Source organism: Otolemur garnettii, unplaced genomic scaffold (assembly GCF_000181295.1).
Source record: "Otolemur garnettii isolate 467f Iridium unplaced genomic scaffold, OtoGar3 scaffold00010, whole genome shotgun sequence".
NCBI classification, from domain to species: Eukaryota; Metazoa; Chordata; class Mammalia; order Primates; family Galagidae; genus Otolemur; species Otolemur garnettii.
The window spans coordinates 21,665,048-21,682,358 of record NW_003852405.1 but is presented as its reverse complement, the minus strand read 5'-3'; positions in this window follow the sequence as shown (position 1 = coordinate 21,682,358).

The following is a 17,311-nucleotide window of genomic DNA, read 5'->3' as shown; positions in this document are numbered from 1 at the left end:
ATATAATAAAAGATAATTAAATTTCTTTTTTTCATTATTTAAATTTTTTTTAATTGTTCGGGATTCATTGAGGGTAACAAGAATTAGGTTTCACTGACTGCATTCGTTAGGTAAAGTCCCTCTTATAATTGTGTCCCACCCCCAAGAAAATTTGTTTCTAACTTTTTCACAATAAACATGTATTATTTATAAAAAGAACAAAGATTTTTACATATCAAAAAAAAATCTGCACAGCACAAAAGCTGAAACATTTTTTATGTATTTTTCAGAACATTTTAAGAAATAGAAAACAGTGACATAAGAGCCAATATATGCTCTTTTAGAAAAATTGCCACGAAAATAGTTAAAATTAAGTTTTCAAACTAAATTAGACTTATCTGGAAATTTCAGGGACATTACTTATTCCTGATTAATATCAGATACTGAGGCCATCACATACCCATAGAATAGAAGGAGGAATATCAGACTTGCTGAGACGGGTTTTCCCCAAACAGCCTGCCTATAAGGGCAGATTAATGCACTTGATAATCAGGGTATTTTCACCTGGGACCATCTCAGACTTTAAGAAATCACCTCTCCCTCCCCCATGCAGTTTCAGGATTTGGTCTAGATTTTAAAAGTTGCCAGCAAAAGTGACCCCTTATTGGTCTTGGATAATCTGCAGTCATCTGGCTGATTCTGAGTTCTTTCAGGGACTTATTTCCTAATGCAAACAATTTAGCTGCCTTCCAATCGGTCTGTAGACCAAAAGGAAAGGGTCCTTGGCTATTCTAGTTTCATTGCCCTTGAAAAGGATAGTTGATGCTTAGAAAACAGTCCAACCATGTGTTCCAAAAATGAAAAGGAAATGCTTCACCATAGGCGCAGTAAGCTATATTCCTTTAAATTACTACACTCCTAGAAAAATACAGGTCAATGAGATTTTAAGTCATGGTAATTCAACCAAGCTCAAAAGAAATTTCTTCAGTCTGTCCATTGCAATATGGTTTCTCTTTCCGTACCTCTAATCAAGTGTCCTGTGAAGAATGGATTCAATGGCACGCAAATAACAAGAGCAGAATTAGGGGACTCAACCAACAGTAGTAACTGCCCTTCCACAGGCTTTAGCAATGTCTGCTTAAAGTGCCATAAAACATTTGGTAGTCTTATGGGCATGTCAATGGAGAAGGCAAATGTACAGACTCTCCTTTGCCACGGTGCAGAAGCCAATTTTGTTATCCAGAATAACTCTCAATTTCTCCTTTTTCTTTGCAGAAAAGTCTTCTGTATTTAGAACAAAATAGCCTAATTAGGCTTCTTTGTCCCCCATGAAAAGATGTTAAGGTTATCTTATAGAAATGATTCTTGAATCAGGAGACCTGGCATCTTGCTAAATCCTGGTTTCTATGACCTCCATTGGCATCATGGTTTACTGCATTCGATCTCCAAGATGGCTTTTTTAGTATACCCATAGACTCAGGTCATCCTGACCGCCCCTGCCCTACTCATGTCTAACTAAATGCCTAATAGTGGGGCAGCATTGAGACAGGGCCCACCTTTGTTTTTCTCCCCAAGTGGAGCAATTGCTTGAAGCAGTACCAAGGCAAAGCACTCTGTCCCTGGGGAGCATCCTGGAGGCCCCTTCCAATCAACAAAAGTATCAACCAAAAAGCAGCTCTCATAGAAAAAATTGTCTAGCACGTTTTGTTTAATTCATCAACAATAAGTGACATAAACAATTTTATGTAAAAAGTCTATGTTCTGGGCGGCGCCTGTGGCTCACTGGGTAGAGTGCTGGCCCCATATACCGAGGGTGGTGGGTTCAAACCCAGCCCCAGCCAAACTGCAACAAAAAAATAGCCGGGCATTGTGGCAGCCATCTGTAGTCTCAGCTACTTAGGAGTCTGAGGCAAGAGAATCACCTAAGCCCAAGAGCTGGAAGCTGCTGTGAGCTGTGTGATGCCACAGCTCTCTATTGAGGGTGATAAAGTGAGACTCTGTCTCTACAAAAAAAAGAAGTCTATGTTCCTTTGGGACTGTCCTTTAACCCCCTAGTACTTTGTAATTAACTTTTGTTTTGACTAGTAACAAAGACATAATTTGATTTTTTTTTTCCCCTCACATTTTTTTTTTGGCCAGGGCTGGGTTTGAACCCACCACCTCCAGCATATGGGGCTGGTGCCCTACTCCTCTGAGCCACAGGCGCCACCCCCATAATTTGATTTTTTAAAAAGTCCTGATATGCGGAGAAGGTAAAGAGAATGGTTGATTTTTGGAAATGTTCTTTGCTCCATTCAATCAAACAACAAGCTCTTTGCTGTCAAAAAGGCATTTTCTATACCACACCTGGCATGAGATGGAAGAGAAGACTGGTGAATTTACGAAACCTGTTACTAACTTGATATGCACATGATGCTTCCCTTTTGTTCTTTCCAGGAGGAGCTTCCACATCATTGGGCAATGCCCTTAGTACAAAGGACCCAGCGTCTCACGTTTGTTGATTGGCACCGGTCACTGTAATACAAGCCTGGAAAGTATATTGGTACCACTACAAGACCATTCTGGGAGTTATCATGGTCAATGTTCAACTGTTTAATTACTGCCATGTGGTGAAAACAGGAGGAAACAAATCAGTAGTATAAAAATGGGGATTTCCAGGGACTAGAATTTACCCTCTGGGGTGTGAAACAAGAGGAGGTGAATTTGTTATATAAATGATGAGATAGCAAAGGAAGGTTAAATGTCTGTTTCATTGCCTGTGTGTCAAACTGTCCCGGGCAAAATAGCGAATAATATTTCTCTGAAAAATTTCCTCCAAAAGAAAATTCTAAAACCTTTCGACATACCGTATTCTATGTTTTAAACACAAGGTAATCTTGCAAGCATTTTCTTGAAACACCTCCTGCTACAAATTAAAACCGGTGCTAATTTCCTCAGCCTCAGAAGAAACAGAGAACAGCTGTTTCTGGTTAATGTGTCCCATGCTTCTCAAGCTTGAGTATGTGCACAAATCACTTGCTAGCTAAAGTGCAGGTTTGGGTTCATTAAATTCAGGGCCCCAGGATTCTTCATTTCTAACATGGTCCACATGGTCCACTCACTTTGAGTGGAAGGGAATGAGACTGAGACCGTCCCCGCCGCTCGGATCTTTGGCTGTCTCACCCCTCCTTCTTTGCTGTGTTGTTTCACCCAGAGAGGGTACCTGATTCGGGCAGAGCAGAGTCTTTTTGTTTGTTTTGTTTTTGCTACCGTTGATTCATTTATTAAAAGTGGGCCTGGGACTCAGAGCAGACTTATCAGAGCTCTTCTCCAGGAACCAAGGAAGAAGATCGGTATCTCTCTGGCAGCAAAGCTGTGTGCTGGAAGGCTCAGGACTAGTCTCTGTTTTTCCTACTGAAAAGCAGAAGCAGGTAGGAAAGGTGAGGTCCATAGACCAAAAGATGGGCCAAACCTATGGTCCCTATTTTCCTTCATCGCCACTCAACCTGAGCTCTAAGGGACAGGCTCGCCTCAGCAGTACTATTTGAGAGAGGCCCAATCTCTTTTGTATATTCTGTATATCTAATTTATCTTAGTTGATTTTCTGTCACCTGCAACCATAAGAGTGGTGCCTAATATAACACCTATAATGATAGAATTAATAGTTCAGAAAATAACTTACTCATCTTAATTCCCTTTTTTGAGCTAAGTAAACCTCTTGTTATAAACTTTATACACAGAGACTGTTTCCTAAATTTTGTTCTCACCTTGGGGCTTAATATTTGTTGAACTGAATTCATCTGCTTGTTAAGCATAATTTGTATTAGGCGGCAGCACCATGCTGGAGACTGGGACCATGTGGTCCCTGCTCTTCCAGCGGCTTACAATTTTGCAGGGGAGAGAGACGAAAGTAATTTAATGTAATGTGATATGATGTCACTAAACATGAGAGTATAAAGGGGAAAGTGCCACAGAAGAGGTGGTACCTCATCTAAGTCCTGAAGGCCAAATAGAAAAGGAAAAAAGAAAATTCCAGGCAGAAAGAGTCAAATCCAAAGGTAAAGAAATGAGAAACTTGTTCTATTTTAAAATGTTTCATCCCAAGGCATGAAGAGGAGAGGACAGGAGGGTGGTGGATAGAGAGGTGATGGCGAAGTCTCCACATAAGAATTCAGCAGGGGAAGATGATTCAACCCATAACAGTTCTTCCAAACTCCCAAAAGAGCTCCCCCAAACCTTCTCCAAACAGTCCCTTTTAAAGCTTTTCAGATAGTGAAATATGACCTTTGAGAGTCCAAACTCTTAATCCATGATTATTATCTTTGCTTTCATTTTTAGTTTCTTTTTCCTGTATCTGTGAATTATGGGAAGAAAAGCCAAGGGGAAAAGGAAGAAGCCATGTATACAAACCACCTAGAAGAAAGGTGCCAGACACCTAGGAGGAGAGATAGGGGTGGGATTCTGGTCCATACAAGAAGTCTGACTGCAATTTCAGAATTCTGAATGTAGAAAAATAATTGTGTTTAATGGGGAGAAGGATGTCAAAATCATCAGTTTTGAATGTGACCCTAATAAAATTAATAGAATTTTAGAACTAAAAAGAACCGTAGGGTTCATCTACTACAACACCTTCATTCGCTACATTTATACCATAGAAGCCCAGAGAGGTGACAAAGTTAGAGTCAGAAGCCATTTCTTAAGATTTCTAATCAAGTGCTCCCTCTTCTGTGGCTAATGGCACTCAGCGTATTCTTCATCACAATTAAACAATCAGTAAATACCTGCTAAAAAGTCTTAATTATAAAAGAGGGGAGAAAGGATAAGACATGACCGATGCTTCAAAGAAGTTTACAACTTTTTTGGAGGAGATAAGACTTGTCCATTATATAAAGATGACAGTAGTTAATTTCAGGTTATAGTCTTTCTGGATGAGAATTGCATCCCTCATCCAGATCTTTCTACTATCTCAGAAGCTCTTTTTCTTTCATGACCCCCATTCCTGACCACAGTTGGCTGGTTTATGGGTTTGCATCTGACCCAAGATGAGCCCATCATAGTATCTCATGCCCTTCTCACCCAGTTTGATTGGCCAGGGGATGGGTACACAATGAGGCCAGGCCAATCAAAGATTTTGTCTAAGGAACTGAATGAGTCAGGTCCTTTCTGGGGAGAGAGGTTTAAAGTATCAAACTCAGTTTCTGTCCTTGGCTCTGTTTCTTGTCATGTAGGCAGTCAGCCTTCATAAAAGAAAACTGAAGTGATCGAGATAAGTGCCAGCCGAGGAAGGAGAGAGAATGCTTAAGTTTCTGGTGTGGGCTGCTCCTGAAACTCACTGCATGGACCTTCCCACACTTCCTTGTTCAATCTTTATTTGGATTTAATAAGTATTTGTCATATGCTAAGCACTATTGTCAGTGCTTCACAGTAAGAACTCAATCCTTGCAAAAGCCCCATGAGGTAGGAATCATTAGCACCCCCATTTTACAGAAACTGAAGCACAAACAGGTTTAGAAATTTGCCTAGGATCATTCCACCAGTAAAAGTAATTGAGCCTGGATTCAAATTCAAGCCTGGTTCTAGAACCTGCTCTCTCCCTCACAAGGTCACGTGTATGCATTGTGTGCATGACGGCACTCAGTTGCAATCATTTGTGTCTGTCTTCCATGCTGACCTGTGACCTCACTAAAATCAAGGGCTATATTTAATATCTTTTTGACTCCCTAAGGCTGACCCCAGTGCCTAACGTAGGACCTCAACAAATGTTTATTGAACTATTGATAACACTGGGAAGCAGGTACCTAACATCTAAGCCACTTAATTGTACCTGATAAGGGAAATAATGCTGCGATAAAAACTTAAACATGACACAATAGAAACATGTTAAAGCTCAAATATTTTTAGGTTCTTAGAAAAAAATGAAATAATAACAGCATATTCATATCTTTATTTTTAATTTGGAAGTTTTGCTCAAAATAAGTGCACCTGGTCTGTAGATAAAAAGAAATGAATATTGATTGCCTTACCTCATAAGTAGAGTGGAATTTAATTTTACTTCTTTAAAGAAAAAACTATGTAAATGTAAATCAACTTAGGATACCCCCAACTCTGAATGTTGCACAGCTAATTGCATGCCAAGTTAAACAAAATCGCTCATTTTTTTTCACATACCTCTACTTTTTTCTTAAATTTTATCTCTTGGTAGGGTCTAGGGAAGAAGAAAAGAAGAAATTTCTCCTTAGATGGACTGTTCTCTTTCTCTCTGTCCAAGTCTGCTGGCCTGAGGGGAGTCCCGCAAAGCCAGGCATCATGATTAATTTCGCTGTGTCATTAGTGTTACCCATTGTCATTTGCTACCTATGGAGGGCTGGTGAGGGGATGGTGTGGAAAGAAAACTCTCACCCTCAAGTTATTTGCAGTGCAATAGTGATGCGCTTGGTTGGTGAGGTAAGCTATTCAGGTGCTCAGAAATTAGCAAGGAAATTCAAAAGAACACCTCGGGGGGTCTTTTATTGAGCATAAAAAGTGTATGCGTGTAACATAGTAGGTGACAACCAGTTAATCATAAACAGAAAGAAACTCTAACCTCATTACTTATCATAAGGAGATTTTTATCATGACAGTAAAGAACAAGGAAGTACTAGGAAAAAGTAGAAGAACTCATCTTATGAGCAATGTCATATAATCATAAGGTCAAACAGCTACAAAAGAAATGGGTATAACACTTAGAGGTAGACTTTGACTTCTTGATTTTCCCTGGGTCCCATTCCATACTTGGACAAGCCCAGCAGATCTAAATCTGTAATTGCTAAACTCCTCAGCTTGTTTCCAACCCTGGGTTGTGTGCAGCGCAGGGGGTGGGAGGGTGCAGGAGTCCAGGCTGTTGCCAAGGGACTCGGGAATGTTAGCTCTGGGCGCTCTTGTCACTGAACTTTCTGTTTGAACCCCCAAGTTGTTTCCAACCCCACATTGTGTACAGAGAGGGTGGAGGGGGGTGGTTTGGAGGAATCCGAGCTCTTGTCAACAGACCCTCTGAAATGTCAGTCTAACCTATACTCTGTCCCTGATCTTTCCTACAACCTATAATCTTGCCTCTTGTTAGGGGACTGGTTCTTTTTTATTCTACTTGATTTCTTTACTCTGAGCATGAAGCAAATCCCAGCCTCCACTCAGCCTCGTCCTTCCACCCCATGCTACAGGCAGAGCTTTCAGACTTACATCTTGACTCCATAACCAAACTTACACTTAACTCCTGATTGTTCTTGGACTCACCACGTAGTCTAGACTGGCATTTGGAGGTTTTCCATTGTTGTTCTCTTCTCTATATTTTTAGAAAATAGCCCTAAAAATCTGTTTAAAGAATCATTTTCATTTGGCATGAAGGTCTTTTCTCTTTAAAGTTTTAAGTATGGGATTTCAAGATAATCTTTTTGTTGCATCTCATATTAAACATATTTTTATTCTATTTAAAAAAAAAAAAGAAACATGTTAAACCTTCATCCTCTTAAGTTCCTAATTTTTTCCTTATGGTAAAATATATGTAACATAAAATTTACCTATTTAACCATTATTAAGCACACAATTCAGTGGCATTAAGTACATTCACACTGTTGTGCAACCATCATCCCGTCTATCTCCAGAACTTTACATTTCTAAACTGAAACTCTATCCCTTAAATAGTAACTCCCCATCCCCTACTCTGCAGCCCCTACAACCACCATTCTACTTTCTGTCTACGAATCTGACTCTTCTGGGTACTTCATATAAGTGGACTTACAATATTTGTTCTTTTATGACAGGCTGGTTTCACTCATCATAATGCCTTTAAGATTCATTCATGTTGTAGCATGTGCCAAAAATTTTTCTTTTTAAGGCTGAATAATATTCCATCGTATGTCTATATATCCTACACTGTTATCCAGTCTCATTTACAGACACTGAAGTTACTATGAATTATGTTGCTATGAACATGGGTATACAAATATCTGCTCAAATTCCTACTTTATTATTTTGGGTATCTATCCAGAAGTGGAATTTCTGGATTAGGTGGTTATTCTGTGTTTAATTTTTTGAGAAATCATCACACTTTTTTCTAAGGTGGCTGCACCATCTTACATTCCCAGCAGTAGTGCGTGAAGGTTTCAATGTCTCCACATCCTTGCCCACATTTGTTATTTTCTTTCACCTGTTTATTGATAATAGCTACCCTAATGTGTATTTCATTGTGAAGATTCTAACTTTTTGACCAGTGATTAATTTTCTGGCAACTCTAAATTCTCTTTAAATCTACTTTTGAGTCCTAAACTGAAAGAAGACTTCTTTAAAATCGTATGAATAAGGTATACCTCCCAAAGGATAATATTCTTTTTTATTTATGCATACTGCTACTGAAATTTATACTGGCACTGGAATACTCAGAAATCACCCTTTTTTCCTTGTTAACTCTGTATCAGTCTTTATCTTCTCTTTCATTGTCAGTTCATTTTGACCCTATTTCATTCTGTGTATGCCAGTTTTTCAATTTTTCATTCAAAATTTTCATCTAGCTCTCCAGGTAACTCCATGGCAAGAGTCACCAGCATATGAATGAAGAACCACATTACTTATCAACTGCATTTTTTTGTAATCTAAGGGCACATTTTATAACATTTTGTATCATCCTGTTGATGGTTTTCTCCCTTAAAGATATTTTCCCTTAAATATCTCAGTCCTAAGAAAATGTATTTTCTAAAAAGAAATGTAGCAGATGTTTCGTTGACTTTTGTGTGCAAGGCACTTTGTCTGAAAGAAAATTAAAATGGATTCCCTCTTTGAAAATCTTCTGAATTAAGTATCTCAAAGAATATAGGAATAGATTAAATTTCTGCAGTCTATCTAGAGGTAAAACCTGTTGCATAAGCAATATATTTCATTGAATAAGGAGCAGAATAATAACTTGGAACTTGATTACCTTGAAGCATGTGTATGTAGAAAGAAGAAAGACAAGAAGTCCAACCAACACTTAGTTAAGCAAGTATTTCATTGAAAGAGTAGCCTCTCCTCCCAAATATACATCTTCCAGGTGGAGATCAGTCTGAAAAAAAGAACCATGTCTGAGCAGTTTTATAAGGAAAATTAGAAAACAAGAAGACATGCATGGTACAGCTGACTCTGTACCAAGAATGAAACCCACGCTAATCAGGGAAATGCAAAGATATGAAGGCCTGGCAAAGAAAGTAGGTCAAGCATACAGGATTATGTGAGTGCCAGGGCTGCCACTGGACACCTATTTGACTTTATCAGAGAGGTAATTTATTACAATGAGTTTACATCCAAGTCAAACTAACAAAGGCCAAGAATGTCAACTATGACTAATGTAGCGAACAAAAATGCTTCCCCTAATTTAACGTGTGTGTGAATCATCTGGGAATCTTGTTAAAGTGCAGATTCTTATTCAGCAGATCTGGAATAGCACCGGAGAGTCCGTGCTCCTGAGAAGCTCCCAGGCAATGCCAAGGCAGCTGGTTCATAGACCACACTTTTAATAGAATAATGTACATGATCAAAACGATCTGGCAGATTAGATAGAAATTGAAGTCTTCTGGAGATTTTAGTAAAACCTTCACTTTTCTGATAAGAACAGAGATTTTCGAGGCTTCCACACACCTCTGTACTGCTGCAGCAGCCATCCTCCCCTCCTGAGTAAAAAGCCACCCATTCAACTTTGTTGAAGAAATAAAGCCTGTGTCCTTGATGCCATCATTAAGCCGCTGCACTATGCCTAGACTGCCTCATAAAGAAAATAACTTTTGTTTAGAGGCTATTAATTAGATTTCACAACTGAAAACCCTCCTAATGAATATATCTAGGCTAGAGGTGCTGATGTGTGAAGCGTGGACAGGAAAGCTAGCAGGGCAGGGAGAGAGTGGAGCCAAAGATCTTGGCAATCCAGATGATGAGCTTCCTTGAGTAAGCAAAAACCTACTGTCATCCCTAGCTTTTAAAAATATTTTATTTTTTAGAGCAATTTTAGGTTCACAGCAAAACTGAGAAGACAATATAGAGATTTCTCACATGCCCCCGCTCACCACACATGCCTGGTTCCCCCACTATCAATATCCCCACCACAGTGGTACACGTGTCGCACCTGATGGACTTTCCTTGACAAATCATGATCGCCCCAATTTCATAGTTCACATTAGGGTTCACTCTGCAGCTGTACATTCTATGGGTTTTGACAAATGTATAATGACATGCCTACCCTTAGAGTATCAGACAGACAGTTTTCACTGCCTAACAATCCTTTGCGCTCTGACTTTTCACCCCTCCCCACTGCCCAACCCCTGGCAATTTGATCTTTTTATTGTCTGCAGTTTTGCCTTTTCCAGAATGTCGTATAGTTGGAATAACACACAATGCAGCCTTTTCAGATCGGCTTCTCTCACTCCGTAACGTGAATTTAAGTTTCCCCCATGCCTTTTCATGGCTAGATAATGTGTTTTCTTTTTAGTACTGAATAATATTCCATTGTCTGGATGTATCAAAGTTTATTCACTCACCTACCGAAAGACACTTTGGATGCTTCCAACTTTTGGAAATTATAAATAAAGCGTCCATAAACATTCATGTGGATATAAGTCTTTAAGCTCCTTTAGGTAAATGTCAAGCAGTGTGGTTGCTGGATTATATGGCAGAATGTTTAGTTCTGTAAGAAACTTCCAAACTGTCTGCCAAAGTGGCTGTTCCATTTCACGTTTCCACTGATGAGAGTTCCTGTTGCTCCAAGGTTGCCAGTATTTGATTCTTCAGTCTGGATTTTGGCCATTCTAACAGACGTGGAGTGGCACCTCATTATTTTAATTATTCATTTCCCCCATGCCCTGTGATGTGGAATATCTTTTCCTATGTTTGTCATTTGTCTATCTTTTTGAGTGAGGTGCCTGTTAAGGTGTTTGGCACATTTTCACTCAGGCTGTTGATTTCCTTGTTGTTGATTTTTAAGAATCCTTGGTGTATTTGGATAACAGTCCTTTATGAGATGTGTCTTTTGCAGATATTTCTCCCCATCTCCGGCTTCTCTCCTTATTCCTTTGACATTGCCTTCTGCAGAGTAGAATAAGTTTTTACGTTTAGTGAAGTCCAGCCTATTGGTGATTTCTCTTATGGATTACACTTTTGACATGGTATTTTAAAAGTCATCACCCTACCTGGAGTCATTCAGGTTTTCTCTTATGTTATCTTCTAGGCATTCTTATGGTTTTGGATTTTACATTTAGATCTGTGATCTACTGGGAGTTAATTTTTTGAGGGGTGTAAGGTCTGCATCTGGTTTCTTTTTTTTTTTGGCCTGTGGATGTTCAGTTGCTCCAGCCGCATTTGTTGAAAAGATCGTCTTTGCTTCATTGAATTGCCTCTTTTCCCTTCTGATCGGTTATGACCAGTTGACTGTATTAGTGTGGGTCTCCTTCTGGGCTCCCTGTTCTTTCCCATTGGTGTGTCTATTACCACACTATCTGAGTTACTGTAGATTTATAGTAAGTCTCCAAATCAGGTGGCATCAATCCTCCAACTTGTTTCTTCTCATCAAAATATTATACTGGCTCTTCTGGGCCTTAGCCTTTCTATAAATATTAAGATAAGCTTGTTAATATCCACAGAGTAACTTGCTGGCCTTGATTAGGCTTGCATTGACTCTATAGATCAAGTAGGAAAGAACTGACATCTTGATAATATTGAGTCTTCTTATCCATGAATATAAAATATCTCTTCATTTACTCAGTTCTTCTTTGGTTTATTTCATCCATTTTATAGCTATCCACATACAGGCACTACAAATATTTTGTAAGTCTATAACTAGTTCAGTTTTTTCAGGTGCTAAGATAAAATGATATCATGTTTTTAATTTCAGATTTCATTTGGTCATTGCTGGTATATAGGAAGGTGATTCACTTTTATATATTGACTTTATCTCCTGCAACCATGCTATGATTACTTGGTTCCAAGAAATTTTTTGTCATTTTTTTCCCAGTTTACTAAATAGACACTCAAGTCATCTATGAACAAAGACAGTTTTATTTTTTCTTTCCCAGTTTGTATATCTTATTTTATTTTGTGTTACTTCATCAGTTGGAATTTCCAATACCTTATTCCAAATACCTCTCTTACAGATCCAAGAAGAGTTGTTGGATTTTCAGTCTGTTCAGTACTTAACTTGTTATTAGGATGGAATGGTGGTTTCTAAGCTCCTTGCATGCAAAATAGAAATACCAGAAGTTGACCACCAGCTTTCTTATAAATAATCCATTACATTTTTTTAACGTCCGAAGAATTTCAGGGATCCACTTCCTTGTCTTGTAGGACAGCATATTATATAGATGATAATAACAGCTGATGTTTGTGGATTACTCACTATGTGTTATGAAGTGTTCTAAGCATCTAATATGTATATACTGTATATTTAACTCATTTAAGTTTTATAACTACAGTTTGAGGCAGGTTTATTATTATCCCTACCTTACTTTTGAGGAAACTGAAACACAGAGAGTTGAGTTAACCAAGTCCACCCGCCCAGTAAGTGATAATGGGGCCTGACCTTAGCACATCGAGGCTTGCACATTCAGTTACAATCAGACACAGCAGACAATTGTTTTATTGCTGCTGTTCTATAAGATAAGAGTTCTAGTAACTGTAGCTAACAGGAATGTACGTATGCATACTGATTTGAATGCCCATCTCAACCAAGCTTGGGTCTCCCTGAGGTTCTTAATCCACAGATTGGAAATCACTCTCCTTTGCTCAGTATTGCCATTAATATTTTCAAGTTCCCATTTCCATATTAGAAACATTTGAAAATTTGAAACCTCAGTTTTAGAGCATACATTTGACATAGCTACACATAGCTGTGAATAGGAGCAATCACTGATTAGAAGCAAACATTCTGACTGTAAAATAATTCTGGGTCATTTTAAAGACAGTGATTCAGCCTACTCCGTCAATCAGAGAAAGAAGCCCTGCTCTTGTGGCCGTCAGAGCAAGTACATTGGGCTCTAGGGCTTTATGTAAGAATTTTAATGAGAAGTGTAGATAAAGACTCTTTCTATCTGTGTGATTTTTGACCTCTATTTCAAACACAATTCTGGTACATGTTCTTCCTTCAAACGCTATAGAATAGGGTAGAATAAAAAAGAATGAAATAAGAACATACAATTAAAATAATAGAATGAAATAAAATATTATAATGAAATCCTATCCATTCCTTAAGACCCAGCTTAAATGTCATCATTCTTTAACTCCACCCTTAGCCTTCACTCATCCAAAGAATCCTTAGGCGAGTGATTCCTTGTTCCTTCCCCCTTGCTATCATATTCTTTTATTTTGGCATTTATCATATTACAAGTCTTCATAGGGAAGTCTTCTTTACTAAATTTTGGATTCCTCAAGGGCAAGCAACTTTCTATTTTCTCATCTTATCACAAAGCAAATACTCCATAAATATTCAAGGGACTAGTCTAAAGACTAATGTGACCTGTTACATTTGTATTTCTCAGACCAGACAAGATTTCTACTTTTCCCCAGTTACAAAAATCTAGATTTTGTGAATTAGTAAAAGAAAATTATAAAATATGTAAGAATTTTGTTTTTACAGTGGAATTCTAATCATTTGATTTTAATATTCTTCTTCAGGTAGAGAAGGCTTTACTGATTATGAGTTGGCCTCCCTACCGGGGAAAATAAAGTATCCTTAATGAATACAGCATAAAGGTTATAGATATGACTTGGGTAGGGTTTCCATTTGGTTCTGACACCTATGCGACTTGGAGCAAGTTATTAAATTCAGTTTCACATTTGTAAAATGAGAAATGATGTCTACTCCAGTGGTGGTTGTAAAGATTAAATAAGTCAATACACATAAACATCACAGAGAGCTTGGTATACAATAATTGCTTAATAAATGTTTGATAAGTTAAGACATGGCACCTTATGTTAGGCTGGGTTTGCCACAAGCAGGCTCTGAAAGAAGGATTTGTGCACAAGCCACTCTTTAAACAAATTCACAAGGAAAAAATAGCATGGGAGTAGAAGAATCTAGACAAGAAAAGAAGCCAAACAGAGGTCTGATTACAAGCTAGTCACATCAGCCCAATCCCCAGGAATCGCAGAACTTGTCTCCACCCAAGATAAAGGCACAGAGATTTCACATCCCTGCACTGTCAGGCATTCACTAAGGACTACCTTGGAGGATACACTCTACCTTACACTCTCTGCATAAATGGATAAAATGGCTTACGGAGCCTTAGGGTTGTTCTCAAAGAAGAGTTGTAAGTATGGGCCTCTGGAAGCAAAGATATGTTTATCTAGGAAGAAGGAGCATACGGGAGCTGTAGAAGGAATATGAGGGGATTGGGGCAGAAAACCACACCTCAAGATATAAATCAGGAAAAATATAACTACCCAGAGCATCATGTACAGATAGATAAACGTAGGTTCAAACTTCATCTCCTCCCTTTTCTTGGCTGGACAAATTTTTTTAAAAATAAAATAAAATAATAAAAACAGCAAAAAAAGAAAGAAAATGTGTGTGTATGCACATGTACACACACACACAATGGAACACTATATGGCCAATAAAAAAGAATGAAGTCATATCATTGGCAGCAACATGGATGGGAACTGGAGGTCATCATATTAAAGTGAAACAAACCAGGCACACAAGGCAAATATTACATGTTCTCACTCAGATGTGGGACCTAAAAAGTTGACATCATGGAGGTAGAGTGGAGTGATTGATCCCAGAAGTTAGAAAGGGTGTGTGTTGGGAGAGAGAATGAAGAAAAGTTGGTTAATTAATGGGTTTAAACATACAACCAAATAGAAGGAACAGTTCTACTATTCAGTAGTTCAGTAGAGTGGCTGTAGTTAACAATAATTTATTGTCTATGTGTTATTTCAAAAGAACCAGAAGATTTGAAATGTTCTCAACACGAAGAAATGATGAATGTTTGATGTAATCAATATGTCAATTACCCTGATTTGATCGTTACACATTGCAGTCATGTATCACAATATCACCTGTACCACATAAATATGTACCACAATTATGTGACAATAAAAAAAGAAAACAAAACAAACTTGGCATCATTCTAACAGGAATATCTGTGAAAACATAAGTTTGGTATGCTTTTCTATTACACATTAAAATGAATACATTACAAATGACTTTTTTCAAAGCTCTTCTTCAACCCAGTAATAGGATGACCCAACCCCTTTGAACGACCCACAAGAGCCCTTTGCCTGAGTTGGATCTGCTTTAGACTCCCTCAGCACAGTTCTTTCTGATTTGTGACAAGCAAGGCTCTGCTAGAATGTCCACCTGAGACCAGATTGATGGAGTCATTGGCCCCTGTGGCTGGCCCAGCTGACCAGAATCTCTAAGAAGTAGACTAGTTATGAATGGGGATGGCTCTGAGGACACCAGAGTACCTGCTCACTTCCCTGTTTTCCAAGAATATTAGCAATTCAGCCAGGCAGATAGATAGAAAGTAAGTCAGGGACACACATATCTCTCCAATTCTAAGGTTCTTATGATGCCAGGAGCAAGTAGAATGGAACTGTTATAAATATTTACCTATTTTCACCAGACCACATGTGCGCTTTGTGTGAAGGCAGTTTCTCCTAACTCCTTCCACAGAAAGGAAGTCTCTCCTTTCCAATCTCATAACCAAGAGTTTCCTGGCTTTATTTAATTTCTTCAAAATAAACTAGCTACTATCAGGCATTGTGAGAGGCTGTCATTTCTGGTTAAAATGATAAGCATTCATCCATGCAGTAGGTCTTCCTGTGCACACACTCCATGGGATAGGGGCATACTTGGTTTGCTTGAAGTCACCAAGCTAGAATAGAGAGAGAAGTAGGAGGGCATGGGAAGGAAAGTCAACAAGTGAACCAGGCCAAGACTGCATAGGCCATATTTGTTAATACCTAGGCCTCCACTTCACTTCAGGTAATCACAGTTTCCTCATCTGGCAATATACAGCTCCAGCCCATATCTTGCACAAAATGTTACTGCTAATTCTATGAATGTACAATTATCTTGCAATATTCCTGAGGGAATGGAAGGAGAATATAATACTCTGTCCAAGAGGACAGAGTCTGGGCACATATGATAAAGCTTCTTTCTTGGGCATGTTGCCAAGAACTCAACATTGCCTCCTCCCGTCTGAACTCTCAAGGGCCTCTTCCGTTAATTCTATTTTCATAAGTCATGGCTCCTTTTGCCTTGGAATAAGATATTCTTAGCTCACTATCACAACCCCTAATCTCACCCCCCTTTTTTTTCCTTTTTAAAATTGTTTTATTATTTGAATTTATTTATTTGTAGAGAAACGGTCTCACTAAATTGCCCAGGCTGGTCTCAAACACCTAACCTCAATTCAGAGTCCTTCCTCAGCCTCCCGAAGTGCTAAGATTACAGGCATGAACAACCACGCCCAGCCCCTTTCCTTGCTCTCTCTTTTTAAACTTATTACATTATTTGCCTAAGAAAGCAACACTGCCTTATGATGAAGTGATTAAATCCATGGGTTCTGGGGAAAGAATGCTGGGTTCAGATTCAGGCTGCCATATACTAGCTGTGTGATCTTGGCAAATTACTTAGCTCTGTGTGTGTCAGTTCCTCCAAGCACAAAATTAAAATCACATGCATTCTTAACCTCTGAGAATTAAGTGGGAGAATCTGTGCCCTGGTAAGCACTGAATAAATGCTAACTATTAATATTATTCATTCTGCCTCAAGAGTAACGAGTAAACTACCAGGTTTTCTATATGTTTGTATAAAAACAAATTCTATTCCCTTCTGTACTGGGCAGGAATTTTTTTAGTTTATTTTAATAATTTGACTTTATCTTCCTAAATTTAGTAAAGCCTTTAAAATCTTTGGTCTCAAATCCATCTTACCTAATTTGGTGTTGCTTATATTTAATGATTTCATATTCTCTTCCATTATTTATACCATTATAATTTAGGTAATAATTAAATTGATTTCTAAAGCTGAAGAACAACATTAATATTACTATGTCTCATCATTTTGTCTTTATTAATCTTCACACTCTATAGAAAATATAAAGTATATGTCTACATTTAGGAAATTAACTAAAATTGGAAAGTATAGAAAACATGACTACTTTTACAATTTGTGTAACCTGGTTCTTTGTACCCTCAATGAATCCCCAACAATTAAAAAAAAAAGAATAAATGTGGTGTCTGCAATGAAATTAAAAAAAGGAAATGTGTGCTGTACCCCTCACTTGAACTCTCGTTTTAATCTGAAGTTAAAAAAAAGAAAATGCATGCCAAGAGGAAGATGAGCCATATGTTTTAT